The sequence below is a fragment of the Prosopis cineraria genome, unplaced genomic scaffold (genome assembly GCF_029017545.1).
Source record: "Prosopis cineraria cultivar Desert tree isolate PC_DT_omini unplaced genomic scaffold, ASM2901754v1 PC9, whole genome shotgun sequence".
Lineage (NCBI taxonomy): Eukaryota > Viridiplantae > Streptophyta > Magnoliopsida > Fabales > Fabaceae > Prosopis > Prosopis cineraria.
Window position 1 is genome coordinate 27,548,761 of NW_026555340.1, and position 16,831 is coordinate 27,565,591.

A 16,831-nucleotide genomic window follows, 5' to 3' on the forward strand; every position below is an offset into this window, starting at 1 on the left:
TTTAGATCATAGAAATCGAAACACACGAATTATCAGTACTCATCGAATTTATTTTTAGTGAGATACAAATGAAATGAATGTTTAAGAAGAGCTGTGTCAGTGTGTTGCGGTGATCGGCGTATTAATGAGAAAGAAAGTCGTTGGATGTGGCGGTGGAAAGAAACAAAACGAGACAAGAAGAAAACCAAAGGTTAAAGGCCTAAAGCAGTTAAAAGGAGAAATGTCTCTATTTGTCGACGTGTTGGCATCTGAAAGGACGAGTGCCGTCAGATCAGCAGGGGGGAAGTCAGAGTGAGGGACGCGTGTCGACTCCTGAATGGCTAACTAGCTCGCCACTCAAACAATTCAAAAGACAGACTCAAACCCTACCACAGTCCACAGCCCATGTTCCCGCATCCACGAGAGAGGAGAGGGACGACGGCCCGTAACGAGCACAAGTTCTCTGCATGAAAAGAAAACTCACAGTTTTCCAGACACGTCGAGCATTGGAAATTAATATGCGAGTGAAGTAAAATGAGGAGGACTAGTTCATGAAAGATTCTCTGGGTTCGTACATATGATATGAGAGAGAGAGAGAGAGGTGACAGAAAGAGATACACAGTGGGGGCCGGATAAGCGACACATATATGGGTGTTGCTCAACTTTCAGGCATGGATCCTCCCCTATCATGCTCTCTCTCTCTCTCTCTCTCTGTGTACCTAATTAGCATCTTTTTTCCCTCCAATTCATTACTTCTTCGTTCTATTTTTATCAATATTGCTACGCTCTCCTGGCCTCTTAACTTTGTGATCAAATAACTAAGTCAAATGGTTTTATTATTCCTCATGAAGCTAGATACATAAATAATTTATGTAAAGAAAATGAATTGCTAATATAAAAAATAAATAACTGATGTAAATAGAGTGAAAATGTTAATTAAAATTATGTTAGGTCAATGGAGCTAAGTAAAATTTTCTCTCTAGCTTAAGCTATCATGCGTTATTTCTTTTTAATAAGTTTGAATTTTTTTTAAATAGAAACTATTAGAATGGAAAAAATTTACAATTCCGTTTGATAATATTTGAATTCCACTTAACGTACATTGTTTTATACCCTACGAGACATAAATCCTCAACTTGGCTATAGGAGGATGAAGAGGAGGGAATATTTCAGGGAAAACGATAAATAAATCTCTTTAAAATAGGAAAAAAAATAATAATTTGATCTCAAAATATGATAATAACGCCTAAGTCTCAAAAAACCTATTTGTCATTATATTTGTTGATGAAATGACAAAAATATCCTTAATTTAAAAAAGTGTAGCAAATTAAGTTTACAAATTTAATTTTAAAATTCACAATTTTAATTTAACAAGTGACTAAAGTGGCTTGAACATTTATAAATTTCTCTTATTATTTTTTTCCAATCAGGAAAATAAAATAAAGTTTTTTTCATTTACAATTTTAATTTTAGAATTTACAACTTTTATGCAATGAACGAAAAAAAATGGTGTCAATTAATTATAAATTTCTAAATTAAAATCGTGAATAAAAGTTGTTGTATTTTTTAAAATTAAAGAATATTTTAGTTATTTTATCAAAAACTTTAATGATAATTAAATGTCCAGAGACATGAAAGACATTATTACATTTTGGAGAACTAAAATTTTATTTTTTATTTAAAAATAATTTATTTATCATTCTCTCAATATTTTAATTAAATTTATTATCTTTTGAATTAGATTTTTTTTTTTTTAGGGGCTGCTAGAGCCATACAGTGTTTGGTAAGAAAAAATGAAGAGGGTAGGAAACTTGTGAAGATCAGTGGAGTGGTGAGCGTGGGTGTCACATTCAGATGATACTGACAGGGTGGGATCCACGATTTCATTCTCAAATCACACATCATTCACCTCCCGTTCTCCCACCCTCACCTCACCATTAATAAATAATAATTTTATATATTTTTATTTTTTTAATTTAAATTTTTAAATATTTATTTAAAGTTAATAGAATTTAATTAAATATTATTTAATTTTATTAGTCAATATTTAATTTTGAGATTTTAACTAACTAAATTTTTAATTTTAAAATATAAATAATATCTTTAATATTTTTTGCACAAGTACTGTTTAATTTTAATTTTATTTGTACAGATATTTTAAATTTAATTTAAAAAATATTGATAAAAAATATATTAGATAAGAAGAATATGGGCATGCTTGGAGATCAAATTAAGAATTAAATTTTAAAAATTTTGTTTATATTTATCTTGGGTATTTTAGTGTAGTTTGCATTTAGAGTTATTTAAGATAGTTTTATTTTTTTATTAAATTATTAAGTTTCAAGTTGGAAGAGGCCTACGAACACAGCACAGTACATATATATAAAGCAAGCCGCACGCACAGGGAGAAGGATCCATTCAATATAAAAAAAGGAATAGCACGCAAAGGAGGACGCACAGAAGGAGAAAAATTACGATTTTTTTGACGGAGAAGAGAAGAAAGGACAGCGATCGCAGTTCAATTTTTTTCCTTCAATACAGGCGATGGCCTCTCTTATTTTTATCTCATATTATTTGATTTTTAATTTTATGGATAGCTAATTTTTTTTGGTGTGATTAATCATAAACCATGATTCTAAATTTTAATCAGAGTCCTTAATATTTAGAGAAGATTTTATTCTAGCTTTATTTCAATTTGCTCTTCTTCTTCCTACCTCTAAATGTTATGCTTTAATTGCTATTGTTGATTGGAGCAGTTTTATTACATAATTTTTGAGTTATAAATTTTATCTGAGATTTTACTTATTATAATCGATTGATATAACATTGTAAGAGTAATTTAGCTGGCTTGGGTGATTATCCATGCTTTGTTTTTGGTATGGCTAACATAGAACAGTTGTTAAGTTGTGGGTTAAAGGAGATCTCAATTAATCTATAACTTAATCTCTTGTTTAATTCTTGAATGATAATTTGACAAATATATAATAAAATCAGAATAATAAAGGTAAATAAATTAATTTAAATTGTGGGCAAGGAAGATTAAATTTAGGTGATTGAATTGTGATTGATTGCACTGCTTGTTCTTGATAATTTTCTCAATTAAATTTTCTTTATTTATCTAATTTTAATTTAGATTTTTTTAATTTCATTATAAAACCTCCTATTTTTTAGCTTTTCATAATCATAATTCAAATAGTTACTCTATTGACTTTTAGAGAGACGACTTAGGTTGCGCTTTACTGCAAAATTTAATTTTTATTAATTTTAGTGCTATTCGACAGTAGTGTCAACCATCAACTATTTTTTTTGTCTCAATGAAACACTGAAATTCATTACTAATCAAACCAAAACAAGAGTCCAAGCACACCATCTACTAATTAATCATCAGTTATAGTGTAATTTTCTTGCAGCCGCCAGTATTTTCTCATCAATCTTATTTAATTCTATCTCTTGTTAATTTATAACACATCCAATAATATTTTCTCTTTGAGGCATTTTGTAAAAGTTTTGTTTGATTCAAGATATAGGATATTGAATAATTTTTATAATTATTTTTTAACTATATTTTTATTTTATTTATTTTTTAAATGATATGTTAAAATTTTAATTATCATTATTAAAGTACTTATATAGGATAATTAATATGAATAAAATTTAAAAATATAATTTTTTGAAGAACTAAGATTTTAATTAACATTAATATTTTTTAAAATTATGAATTAATTGCTAATATCCTCAATATATAATTCGGTTTTTTCACTATTTTTTAATTAATAAAATATCGGGACATTTGCTTGAATGTCGAGAAAGGAAAAGGAAAAGAAAAAAGGCGTACGACAACCTTTTTGCTTTGTTCGGTTGGTGATTTCTTCTCCCGTTCCATTTTCATGCCCATTCCATCAACGTAACCAGACGGTGGAAGAAGACTGCAGATGGCCGAATAAATGATGCAAAGTCAATTTTATCCCTGATATTGCTTTTTTTTTTAAATAAATAGTATTGCTTTCTCAAGGACAACTTAGTAAATTGATCTTACATCTTTTCCATCCTCATCCTATTTCTACTCTACCAAATACAGTAACACAAAAGTTTTTCTATTTTGTTTCAAACATATCCAACAAAAATATAGTAACACCATTCTCATTCTCACTCCTCGTTCATTCGTTTTATATGAGTGTATGATTGGGTTAGATTCGAACGTTATCAAATCCACTTCAGACTAACTTTTCCAATTGTTCTTTTTTTTTGGGGGGGGGGGGGGCGGCGGCATTTACATAGCCTTTTGCACTGCGACGTGCATTAGTGCTCACTTGTCCACTCTTATTCTCACTCCAATTATGTCATTAATTATTCCTTGATCACCGCAAGAGATGTGTAGTAACTAGCAATAAGACAACAGACACTAAAAAGATGTGCGTCAGATTTAATCCTAGGAGCAGTGGGGTGGGCCCACTTGACGTGGTTGAAACTTGAAAGGAATAGACGCTTCAGTGGTAGGGTCTTCTCCCAGCAAACGATGCGACTTCCACTTCGGAGTTTCTATACCTTCCATATTTGTTAGGGTGTGTTTAGATTTTAATTAAAAAAAATTAATTATACAAAATTGATTATTAAAATATGATAATGTTTGAATAAATTTTTAAAATTTTATTTTAATAAAATTAGGATGTTTGCATAATTTTTTATAGTTAATTTTAAATGGGTAATGTTATTGTTTAAAGTGAAAATGATGAAGGTAACTTAATGAAGAGTTTTATCAAATACCTTAGCTAATATTTTAGTATTGCTATTGAGTTTTTGAACATTTTCGAGGGTCTCAACTTTTATTGGAGGAATAAGTTCACTTGTATGAATATTTACTCTAACTCTCTTGAAGCCTTTATGTTTATTTTGCACGATCACAATACCAACCATTCTTTCAATAAACCTATAATGAATATCAAATTTTTAGTCATAAAGGATTAGACTATCACTTTCTTCCATGTGTATAAAAAATTCAACAAATGCACTTGGCTTGCTCATCAAATTTTGAATGACAATATTGATGTTTTAATTTTTAATGATCTATCCTCACGATGTTAAACACTTGTGAATTTGAATTTGATTTAATTTCTTCTTTTTGCACGGTTATCCATAGCCATGTATTCAAACAAAAAAGTGGTAATGATCAAAATTGATTTTTTAAATTGAACAAATTTTAGCTTATCTTATATGAAGTTTTGAAAATTAAATAGGGTTTGAAAAAATTGATGTGTTTAGATAAAATTGTTTTAAAGCATAATTTTGATCCCAGAGTTAATTTTAAAATGATATCCAGACAGGCCCGCAACATAATCTTCATGTAACGTAACTCAGTTTAAAAGCGAAGCTTAATATTTTAATCTTCAATATAAGCTTTCTTTAAAAAAAAAAAAATTCAGCTTCGTCTATAGATAATAATTGTAGATTTTGAAGTCTGTGAAGAAGTCTTGCTTGAATCTTGATTCTTCTCCAATCGTGGTTCTGGAGGAAGAGTACACATGAGCTGCTTCTACTGCTTGCTTCTGTTTACAATACAGACGTTCATATGTTATTGTCCCAATCACAGTCGCCCACGTGATTCCCATCTCCTCCCTCTTCAACGCATCGCTTTCTATCCAATCCACTGTTGCTCCTTCCCCACCAACAATCTAATTCAATCATTTATTTCACGTCTTCATTTAATAATAACCCCCACCTATACGTCCATTGCTGTACAACATGATTCTCATGTTTTCTATGTTTAATATGATTAGATTAAAATAAGACGGCTGTGGTCAATATGTCACCAGCAAGACTACTAAAAAAAAATTGTCCCAAAAAAAAAGTAGGTTAGGTGCCGTGGCGGATCCAGAGCATCACTTATCGGGGGACCAAATGAAAAAAATCCATGGAAGTGGGGGCCAACATTTTTATTTTTTTCAGGCCACGAAGTAAGAAAATTTAACCAAAAAATTTAGGGGGAGGGGCTCTTCAGTTCCGTCCCTGGTTCGGTGTGAGAAGCCTTAAACTTATAAATCTCATTTTATTTGCTTTCTTTGTGAGGGGCTTCACGATGTAATAATAGTTCACAAAACTTGGGGTATGTCAGGCCCTCAAAAGGAGCAGTTTCTATTTTCTACCGCCACTATTTGGTGAATGAATGGAATCGGAGAAAATATTGGAGAACGAACTTGAACAGGAAAAAAAAAAAAAAAAGAACATGGGTTTGCCTTTAATGATGTTATGAAAGCAGAGCCACGTGGGGGTTGAAGACATGGACCTGGAAATGCCATCATGAAGTTGGGTGCTGAGTGGTGCTGATCTTGACTCGCCACATGAACAAACAGTGACCTTCTGGGCCAAATTAAAAAGCCCCTTCCCCACCATTCAATTAAAATTCCTCCCCTACTTGTACATTCCACACTAATCACTCCCAACCCTCTTATCACCTTGTTCTGTGAATCAAGCTTTAATTTGCGCATGGGTCGTTCAATTACAGTGTATTATATCTTCTTGTGAGCAATGCACAATATATATTCCAAATGAAAGCGACTGGAACAATTAAGATGGCCGGTGATGAGTAAGTAAGCAAAAGCAACGCTCGTGTCTGCGAGGAAGGATTGCGCGGCAGCTTCTATTTTAGTTTCACTTCCACTGCAGGTCTTTCTACAACACCACATGCCCTGCCCTCCCCTATGTGACTGTCTAGGCCCTAACTACGATGAATCATCAACGCCATCTGATCAACTTAGTCAACAGTTTCTCACCCTTTTTTAAAATACAAAATGTCAGATTCATCAAATATAAACACTGTAAACCAGAAACGAGATCTCCTGTATTTATGCTGTGACTGAGGAGGACACAGTTACTTTTTATCCAGCAAACGAAAATGGTATCATTTAAATGGGCTTTCGCCCACATGATTCTCTTGCTGGGCCAATTGTTGCGTGCTTGGGCTCTTATCGAGTTCCATGACCCAGAAGAGTCCAATTAAATTGTTATCATTGTTGTTACCCAAATATACGCCCAGGGCAGAGACGGGGGTTAAATATTAAACGAGGTTTACTAAAGCTTATCTGTGTAGCTTCTATTCTAGGTCAAACACTGGTTCTTAGAGACATTCCCTCGTATTGCAGGAAAGTCAAACAAACAATGGAGTCTCATAGCACACGTAATATGGCCTCGTCCTCTACAGCATATGCACGAAGTGCATTGTACATGACACTATTCCTTCGAAACATGCAACCGAAAAAACTTTAATGCCAACCCGCTCTATTCCCATCTCCACACATCACACAACACGTAATCAAGTTCCAAGATCAAACCTTAGAAAGGAGAAAAGCCACACAAAGACAAGATTAATCATTGCACACTCTGTCAACATTGGTAGGATACCTTTCCTCTCCCTCTCGATAATTTCCTTTCTTTCCTCGTCAAAAGTGAAAGCAAAAGTCTTGTCCCTCCATTATCTTTATTAATTCCAAACTAGAGTCTTACTAGCCTCACGCGTATCCATCATATTCTAACTGCCTTGATCAAGACCATAATCACTGTCCCATATATGTTCTACACGGCAAATTCCATCTGATAATACGTCTCAAACCACAATTTATAATCCATTTATATACAATATATATACACATTATTGGACTTCGGAGAAGGACCACTGCACGCCATGTACAGTGATGGATCGAGCAGACAGACTCTCTTGCAACATCGTTCTCAATGAGTTCAATGAATAAATAACTCCAACGCTTTTGGATGGTTGGATTTCCAATTGACCGCGCGAGCGCGTGTGCACATATTTTTATCCGTGGCTGCAACAACAGCAACCAATGATCAATTATCAAACGCGGAATATATATTATATACCTGCTGAATTATATGTATTTATAATTAATAGTCCAACCAAAACACCAAACTCTATGGGCTAATTAATAATTTTTGTGTCATTGTTTTGTTGGGCGCAGGTGGAGGTGGGCCTTCAGTACCACCCCCCAAAAATGGCAAAATTGTGGTGACGTGTTGCCAAACATTGAATCTGTTTCCTCCTAATCAATCTGAGCGAGGTTTCTAATAATTCCATGAGTAAATATTCTCAAGCTGGTTGGAAAGTCTCAACCAATTCAATTAAATTGCTTGTTTTGAAATATTCTTTCGCAGAGAGAGAAGGGGGGGTTTGAGTTGGAGGGAGCAAATTAAAGACACAGTGTAATAAATTACAATCAACCTTAATTAATTGTGTGTTTTAAGTTAACCCGCGTCTCTAGTAAATTAATAAAGTTGAGAGACAGAGATCAGTGGGTTAGATGACAAATATAAAGCAACAAGTGAATTGAAGAGAGAAAACACAGAACTGGAAAAGGAGAGAAGTACATGACTGTTTCCGCTTGTGCTCTCACTATCTGGTCAAACAATGAAGCAGGTGGGTCCGTGGATCTTCCTTCCACATCGCAAAGGCCAAATTTAGTTAAGAACTAATTAAACACATAATTATCAGCAGGAGTAGAAGAAGAAGAAGAAGAAGAAGAAGAAGAAGAAGAATGGATTATATATAGGATTTGGCTCATCTAGGATGTGAAAAATTGCATTTTTCCTTGTCAGAAATTGATCTGATATATAACTGATATGTGTAATAATGTAACTAATATATAGTGTTTCTCCTGACTGATAGATAGCAAACAAATCATATAGAAATGATCTAACACTGATATATATATATGCGCGTGCGCGCGCTGTTTATATAAAAAGAAGACAGTGTGAACACAGGTGAGAATGGGATTAAGGTTGAAGGAGCAAGGGACACAAAAGTGAATGAAATAAAGAAAAGGGATATGGAAATCTGAAACTGGTGTGTGGGGGCAAGTATAAAGGAGAAAAGGGGCAATAATTTGCATGGAACCCTAAAAATGAAAGATAGGGGGAGGAGGGAGGGGGGACCATAGAAAGATGAGTGGTTGGATTTGAGGACAGCTTTGTTCGTGGGAGAGTCATCAAACACTTAATTCCTCAAAATTTCTGGCAAAAAAGGAAGGGGGTTAAAAAAACACTTCCTCCTCACGGTCGGCTCACGGTTGGCGCAGTAGGTTCCCTTACCAATCACTGCCCCTCCTACCTTTCTTTTCTTACTTTTTACTCTCACCATTTAGTATTATATTAAAAATATGAAATATTTTAAGTCTTCTAAAATATTTTTTTTAAAACAATAATATAAAATATTTTTTAAAAATTTCTTAATTCAAAATATAAGGCACTTAATAATTTTTATATTTTTTTCAACCATACTCATACTTCATTCATTAGTCTTTTTGAAAAGAAAAAAAATCATATATTAAAATTTTAATTACTATCATCAAAGCTCTTATATAAGGTATTTAATGAGGCATAAATGAAAAGATGTGGATATTTTTAAGAATTTAAAATTTTAAAAAACATTATTCATAAACTGTGAATTTGTTAACTATAACTTATATTATAGTATGAAGGAAATACAGTTAACAAGATATTTTTAAAAATACTCTTAATTTGGGAGCGTTAGTAAGGTTTAATTTTCTAATGAAAACACCTCACTAAATAAAGGGCAAAAAAAATCCATGAAGTTGTTGGCCAGAAGTATTCAGTAGCCTAAAGTAAGAAAAGGAAAAAATACCCACAATGTTACTTAAGTTGGTGTAATAGTGATTAATCCAAGAAATTTCTTAAACTTTGACTGTTTAGTTAACACCTAAGCAGATGCTGCACATTTTTTGTTAACATGGATTAAAATGAGACAAAGATACCTATGAAATCATTAATCAGGGATATCCAGTAGCATAAAGTAAGAAGAAGGGCAAAAATACCTCTAACGTTACTTTAGTAAGTACAATAGTGACCAATTCATTAAAATTTATGTCGCATAGTTTCTTTCCATTTAGTGATAACATTAATGGAGATTTCAAATATTTATTGAGTGAAGGCTTCTTAGAGAAATTTTGACCATTAAGCATGATCTTCCATAACTCTCTCAATTGAGCATTAAACAAGAGCTGTCAAGCTGGTTGAAAAGAGATGCAATGTTGCTAATAAGCTTGGAAAAGAAACTATGCAATAAGAAACTTCCTTTATCAATTCAGATCATAAAAAAAAAAAAGCTTCAATAATACAAGAATTTTAAAGAAGCAAGTGATTTGACTTATTGTTTGGTCAAAACAACATTTTTCCACCGCCAAAACTAAAGCCTCAAGTGGAGATTCATCATCATACAATGACTGATCAACTTTCACATAATTCCACCTCAAAATACTTTTTAGTCCACATCAGCAAAAAAAAAAGGTTAATTTTTGCTCGAGTGTTAGTTAAGCGGACAACATTTTGAGGGATTTAATAAATTAGTCATTATTACACCTATTAAAGTAATGTTATGAATATTCCTACCATTTTCCTCACTTTAGACTATTGGATACCTTTGGCTAATGATTTCATAGGTATTTTTATTTCTTTTTTAGTTCATGTTAACAAAAAAATAGTTAACTTTTGTTTAAATGCTAGCTAAATAATTAACGTTTAAGGGATTTAATAAATTTATCACTCTTGCACCAACTTAGGCAATGTCATGGGTATTTTTATCCTTGTTACATTTTAGACCATTGGATGTTACTGGGCCACAAATTTGTAAGTTTTTTACCTTTTTGCTCTTAAGTAAAGACAAACATAGAAGAAGATTGTAATTTTAAAGATGATCAATTACTTTAATGAAAGTATAATTCAACTAAAAATGCCTTGTTATATCAAACAGGGTGAGTAAATAGCACAAACTTCAATTGTAAGCCCCCAACTTCATAGAGTTTCGATTCTTGGCCTCTATCATTAAACAAGTTTAGCTCGGGAGGATTTATCTCTGCCTTTTCTATATTAAAGAAGTTAAGCTACTCCTTTTAAACGAGAGATATTCCTCATGCTTCAGGAAAAAGTTCAAGGGAAAATCACAATTTAAAACTCCATAAAAATATTACTTATAATTATAGACTTTAAATTATTAAAATAATAATAATAATAATGGGCCTTATCTGCAATTTAAAAAATGCGAATAATTAGTTGAGAAATCAATCAAATATTCTTAGAATTATTTATAACGTTAATTAAGAATTTTTTTCTATTAATATATAAATAAACTATTTAAAAAATTAATGAAATACACTCAAAATTATTTATAATGTTAATTTAAAAATTACAAAAGTCAATTGTGAACTGTAAGTTAATCACTTGTAAATTTTGGCTATCAAAATATAGATAAATTAAATGCTTGAGAAATCTATAAAATAAATTTAGAATTATTTTTAATGTTAATTAAAAATTTAGAAGAATTAATTGTAAATTGTAAACCAATCATTTATAATTTTTTGTTGCCAATATATAAATAAATCTCTTGAGAAATCAACAAACATACTTGAGAATCTTTATAACATTAGTTAGAAATTTATGAAATTTAATTATGAATTTCAAGCCAATCAATAAATAATACTTTATTTGCAAGTGAGGATCATAGTCTTTCATTGTGGTTTCAATAATTTAGGGTATATAATTATAATTATTGTTCTTATAGGATTTCTAATTATCATTTTCCCAAAGTTTAACTATAGCACCTTCAATTTCATATTCTCTTTAGGCCAAAAGAATTTCATATTTTCTTTGTTATCAAGTATACAAGTCACCAATAAAAATTAACTTAATTGATAAAGATTTGATTTATAACTTAAAAGGTCATGTGACCAAATCTTATTGTTAGCATGAAAATCTTATTAATGGACAATTTATAAATAACTTTATAAGCGTTATTTGATCTGAAAGGCATGCTTAGATATTTACGAGTTTTAAAGATTCAATTCACCTAATTTTTTTAATACAAAAACAGTATATGGGTCACAGTTTTATCCATGCACACATAAAAAACGCAATTAAAAGTAGTTGATGTCTGAGAAAAATGTATTTTATTTTATTTTACTTACCGTCTACATGCATGGGAAGATGAAGGGTCAGGCTTGGTTTAATTGTTTGAAGTGTTTTTCATGCGCATTTCGGGGAATATATATCATTGTACGAACATGCTTATAACTCCGCATTATGCCTTGTACTTGATGGTAGAGGGTGTAATTTCAAACCTCGCGTAATGTTACGTGTGTGTCTATCACAAAAAACAACACATATATAAGAGAGAGAGAGAGAGAGAGAGAGAGAGCAAGATATCCAAAAAACCAAGGAGCGCATTCCAAAATGTGGTATTTGTATGGATGACGTGTTAATCCACAACGGTTTTTTTTTTTTTTTGTTTGGCGGAATAATACATAACTAATAATGACATTTGATTGGGATTTTTTTGTCGATTTCTCATGAGAAGGGAAGCCACGGGAAAGGAGGGTGCTGGTTTCTCTCTTCGATTTCCATTAAATGAGAAAGCCCCTAAACCGGGTTTGCGGGCCCCAGCTCATTTGCTAGTATTAATATCGTGCTAGATACTGCTCACTCTCTGCCAAAGGAGCGTGAGCCTACGCGCACATGACATCAATGCAAAATCCACCACGTGTCACCAACATGAGGGTACGAGCTTGCACTACAGCGGGGTCTGTCCGTTAATTCCCCGCAAAATGGATTTGACGGTGCATGGATATTCGTTGGACCTGAGTTACACTTTTTACTTCCTCCCTCTAATCCCGTGGTTGGGTTAATTAAATGATTAATCTTTTTTTTTAAAAAATATAAAATATTTTTTAAGAATTAAATATTAAAAAAATATAAAATATTTTTAATATATAATTATTATCTTTTTTAAAGTATTTTATTAAATTAATCACTTTATATTTATTTTAAGGTCAAACATTCTATTAAATAAGAGTAAGTATAAAAAGATAAGGTTAATTTAAAGATAAGTAATTACTATACTAGAAGTGAAATAGATTTAAAATGCTTTATATTGTTTAATGTGGAGTATAATTTTTCTGTATGACTAATTTTCACTTAAATAAAATTAGATTAGACCTCGCTGTTCATGCTTTACTTAATTTTTTTTTTTTTATAGTTTTGGGGGGGGGACATTATGGGGTGAAGAAGCTGAAGTTTTTCCCTGTTCATCTCCTTGCCCATCTCTTCCACAAGAATATTCCTTCCTTTAAAATTTCGCGGGGACCAATTAGATTGATTAATTACAATAATCACATTACTGACCATGAATTGCACAAGATAGAGAGATGGCCCCATAATTGGCGTAAAATTTCATTTTCTCTTCTCAAGGATGATTTAAATATTAACCAGCTTTTTATCATTTCCCTTGAAATATTTAGCTTTCTTCAAATTCTATATTTGAATAAATAGGAAGATCGTGCTATTTCTTTTCCAAATTAATATCTTTTATATGTATTAAAAATCAAGATGGTAATTCAGGTCAAATAAATCAAAATAATGATTTAAAATTAAAAACCTTTCAAGGGCAATAAAAAGTCACGCAGACTGATAAATTGGTTTGAGAGAACGAGCTGAATGTGAGATTTTAAGTTCCCTTTTCAAAAAAAAAATTGTTTAATTAATTAAATATGATAATATTTAAATTTTATTCAATCAAATACTAGTTATGAAAAATAAACATGTTGAATATAATAATTTTTTTCCATTTTTTTTCAAAAATAATACTCTCTCCATTTAAGAGATTAGATGCTTAAAAAATGTAATATTTCAATGTATGATTAATAAACATTTTTTAAAGTGTTTATAATAAATAAATTATTTTATATTTGTTTTAAAATAAAATATATTATTAAATAAAAGTAAGTTTATAAATATAATGTTATTTTGGAAATAGTGAATTACTTTATTAAAAAAATAGTATTCCCTCTTGTCCCATTTATAATAAGATGTAATGTTTACATTGACATTATTAATATTTTCCACACAATTACAATAAATGATGATAATTAGGAGCTATAGATTGCTCTTAAACTCACAGTAAATACAAAAGGGTTAACGTTAATATACAATGAAAAATAATTTAAAATACTTGAGATCCCATAAAAACCCTTTAAATAGATAGTTTAAACTCAATCTTAATAATTTATAAAGATATAAGAAGTATGAAAAAGTGTGGGAAGTAAAATACTTGAAAAATATGGTCAAAAATGTCATTTTTGAATCAATATGGTAATTATACTGCGGCACGTGGCTTAGAAAGATCAATTTCGTTGCTGCACCGTATGCTATGCATAAATGTCAGACAACATTTTTGCTGTTATAATAGCTTTTCGAGCGAACTTTTGACGTATATTGTTTTCGCATTTGTTGTCCGATTAAAGTGATTTAAGCGCAAATGCAAAACTTATTTGATAAGCTAACTAATGATACAAGTATTATTACGATATAATGTCTAATGTGAGATTTAGACATTTAGATGCAAAAGTGATATTTTAAAATGGTTTTCAAGTATTCAAATATCAAAAACTTAAAACTTATACTATGAACCTATTTTGAGGCTTGAACCAAGTTCGATGGACCAATATATATCTGATTGAGCATTTAAACACATAATAACACATCAAATACAAAATTTTGCCACTTAAAGCCAATTTTACCCTATTATGGCCAAAAGCATAAAATCACAACCATAAATCATTTGGCCTCTAATGCCACATAATATACCACATATACATTATCACTATATGTATACAACCATTCTAACACTTGTATTAGTATTTTAGCCCATCAGTGTAAAAATCACCACACGTTCACATTATATAAAACATTGCGCTAAATACGATATGATATAGTATAATACAAGTGTTAACCACAAAATGTTATGCATTTTTAATTAGCAAATCATATTGTCTTATATTTAAGTTTATGTACACATAACCCAAATTAAAATTGGGCATTATAATTGCAATGTAACAAATATGCTAGCCTTTGCCCGACTCCTTCCCTTACTCAGACTTAGTAGTAATAATAATCATGGGATGAAATAAAAATCTCAGCAACTAAGATCATCTACATTATCGATTAACATATCAAGTTAAAAATAAGCTTTAGAATATGTATAATAAACACACCATATACAAATTATTACAATTACAATACATGATAGTTAATCATTCGATCCTCTAATACTCCAGAATCAATATGCTATTTCACAAAACAAAACCACATGTGTGGTCCCCAAGCTCATCATCTATGGTAGGATTACTCAGCCAAGGTATCATAAACTACTTCTGCACTATAGGTTCCCTCTATTATGAGTAATTAGGTATCATTACTCTAACACTGCATCCCATAGATGTTAAAAAGTATAGTCTCTAATTTTGTACCCTTCTTAGGATAATAACTCTCCGACACCATACCCTTTTCAGACATTAAGGAGAAATATGAGTTACACCTGACGTCCTAAGATGCTGGCAGTGCTATATGAACTTAATTTCTATTAACTCCACTATGATGACCTTTCACCCTTTAACATGCCACATATCTCTACTTGGCTATGCATAATCACTTTATAAACAAATATAATAAAACTTACCACTTACTTTAAAAGTAAGAAATTTCATAAATCAAACACTCCACACATCTTCTAAAATACTTAACATTTACAAAATTTATATATGTAAATATGACCAATCATACAAAAATAACTTGTAAATAATTTATATAAGAAAATAAATAATGTAAATTATCTAGTTATATTAACCTTTTTGTTATAAAAAAAGTTATTCGTGATACTAAATCTCCTCTTAGGCAACAATAAGTTTTCCCACACTTCAATCTACAATAATAAGTACTATATGTTAATTTTTAATTGATATAAGCACTATTAGGTATCAATATCACCCTATATCACTCACTTTTCGCTCTTATCCTTAACATAAAGAAGCTAGTCAAAGTTACAACTAGCTCACATCATCCCCTCAAGCTTTTCTCTAACTCTATCACAGCTTACAACTTAATATCTCAAATTGTCATGGCTCAAAATCCTATAAAACAACCAGGGCTTGATCCAATTTATGCTAAACAACCCTTAAACTTCATAATAACAATTATTCAAGTCAAAAAAACTCTAATTAAGCTCTAATCATCTCATACAATCCTTAAAGTTTGAGTACAATCTTCCCCAACTCAAACCCAACATCTCCAAATCTCCTATCCCTTTTAAAAATGATCTAGACAAGGAGGAGAGGGAGTTGGTAAGCTTACCTGGATAATTGAAAACCCAAATCAACTTCTAATCTTGCTTATACGGAAGCCCCAGCACAGTTGTTCAAGATCCCTCTTTATGCTTCTTACTCTCATAAAAATCCCATCTAAAATTTTACATTGATTCATGCACATTTCATTTTAAGATATGGGAATTATGCTGCATCATAATTTGTTTATGTTGCGGCATAATACACAGTGAGACTAATCTTACTTATATCATGCTATCTCGTCCTGAGATCGAACTTCGACCTTAGCTTAACTTTAGAGTTACCCAATTATCCAAAACATCAATTAACAACCCAAAGCATGATTAAATTAATTATACATTATTTTTAACTAATTTTTATTTAATTAGCAATAAATTTTAGATTAAAACTCCGGATGTTACATAAGACATATTATAAAAAGTTCATTTAATCTCATTTATAAGTTGTGGAACGACTTTTTAAGTAATATTTAAAAGATGATAAAAAGTAACATGATATCATTTTTTATATTTATTATATAAAGATATATTTAAAATTTTATTTAATTTTATTTTTTTATATTAATATTGATAAAGTTAATAAAAAATAATTTATAAAAAAAATTAGAGGAGGATGAAATTAAAAATACCTTATCATTTTTAATAGAATATGGTAGTAAAGTT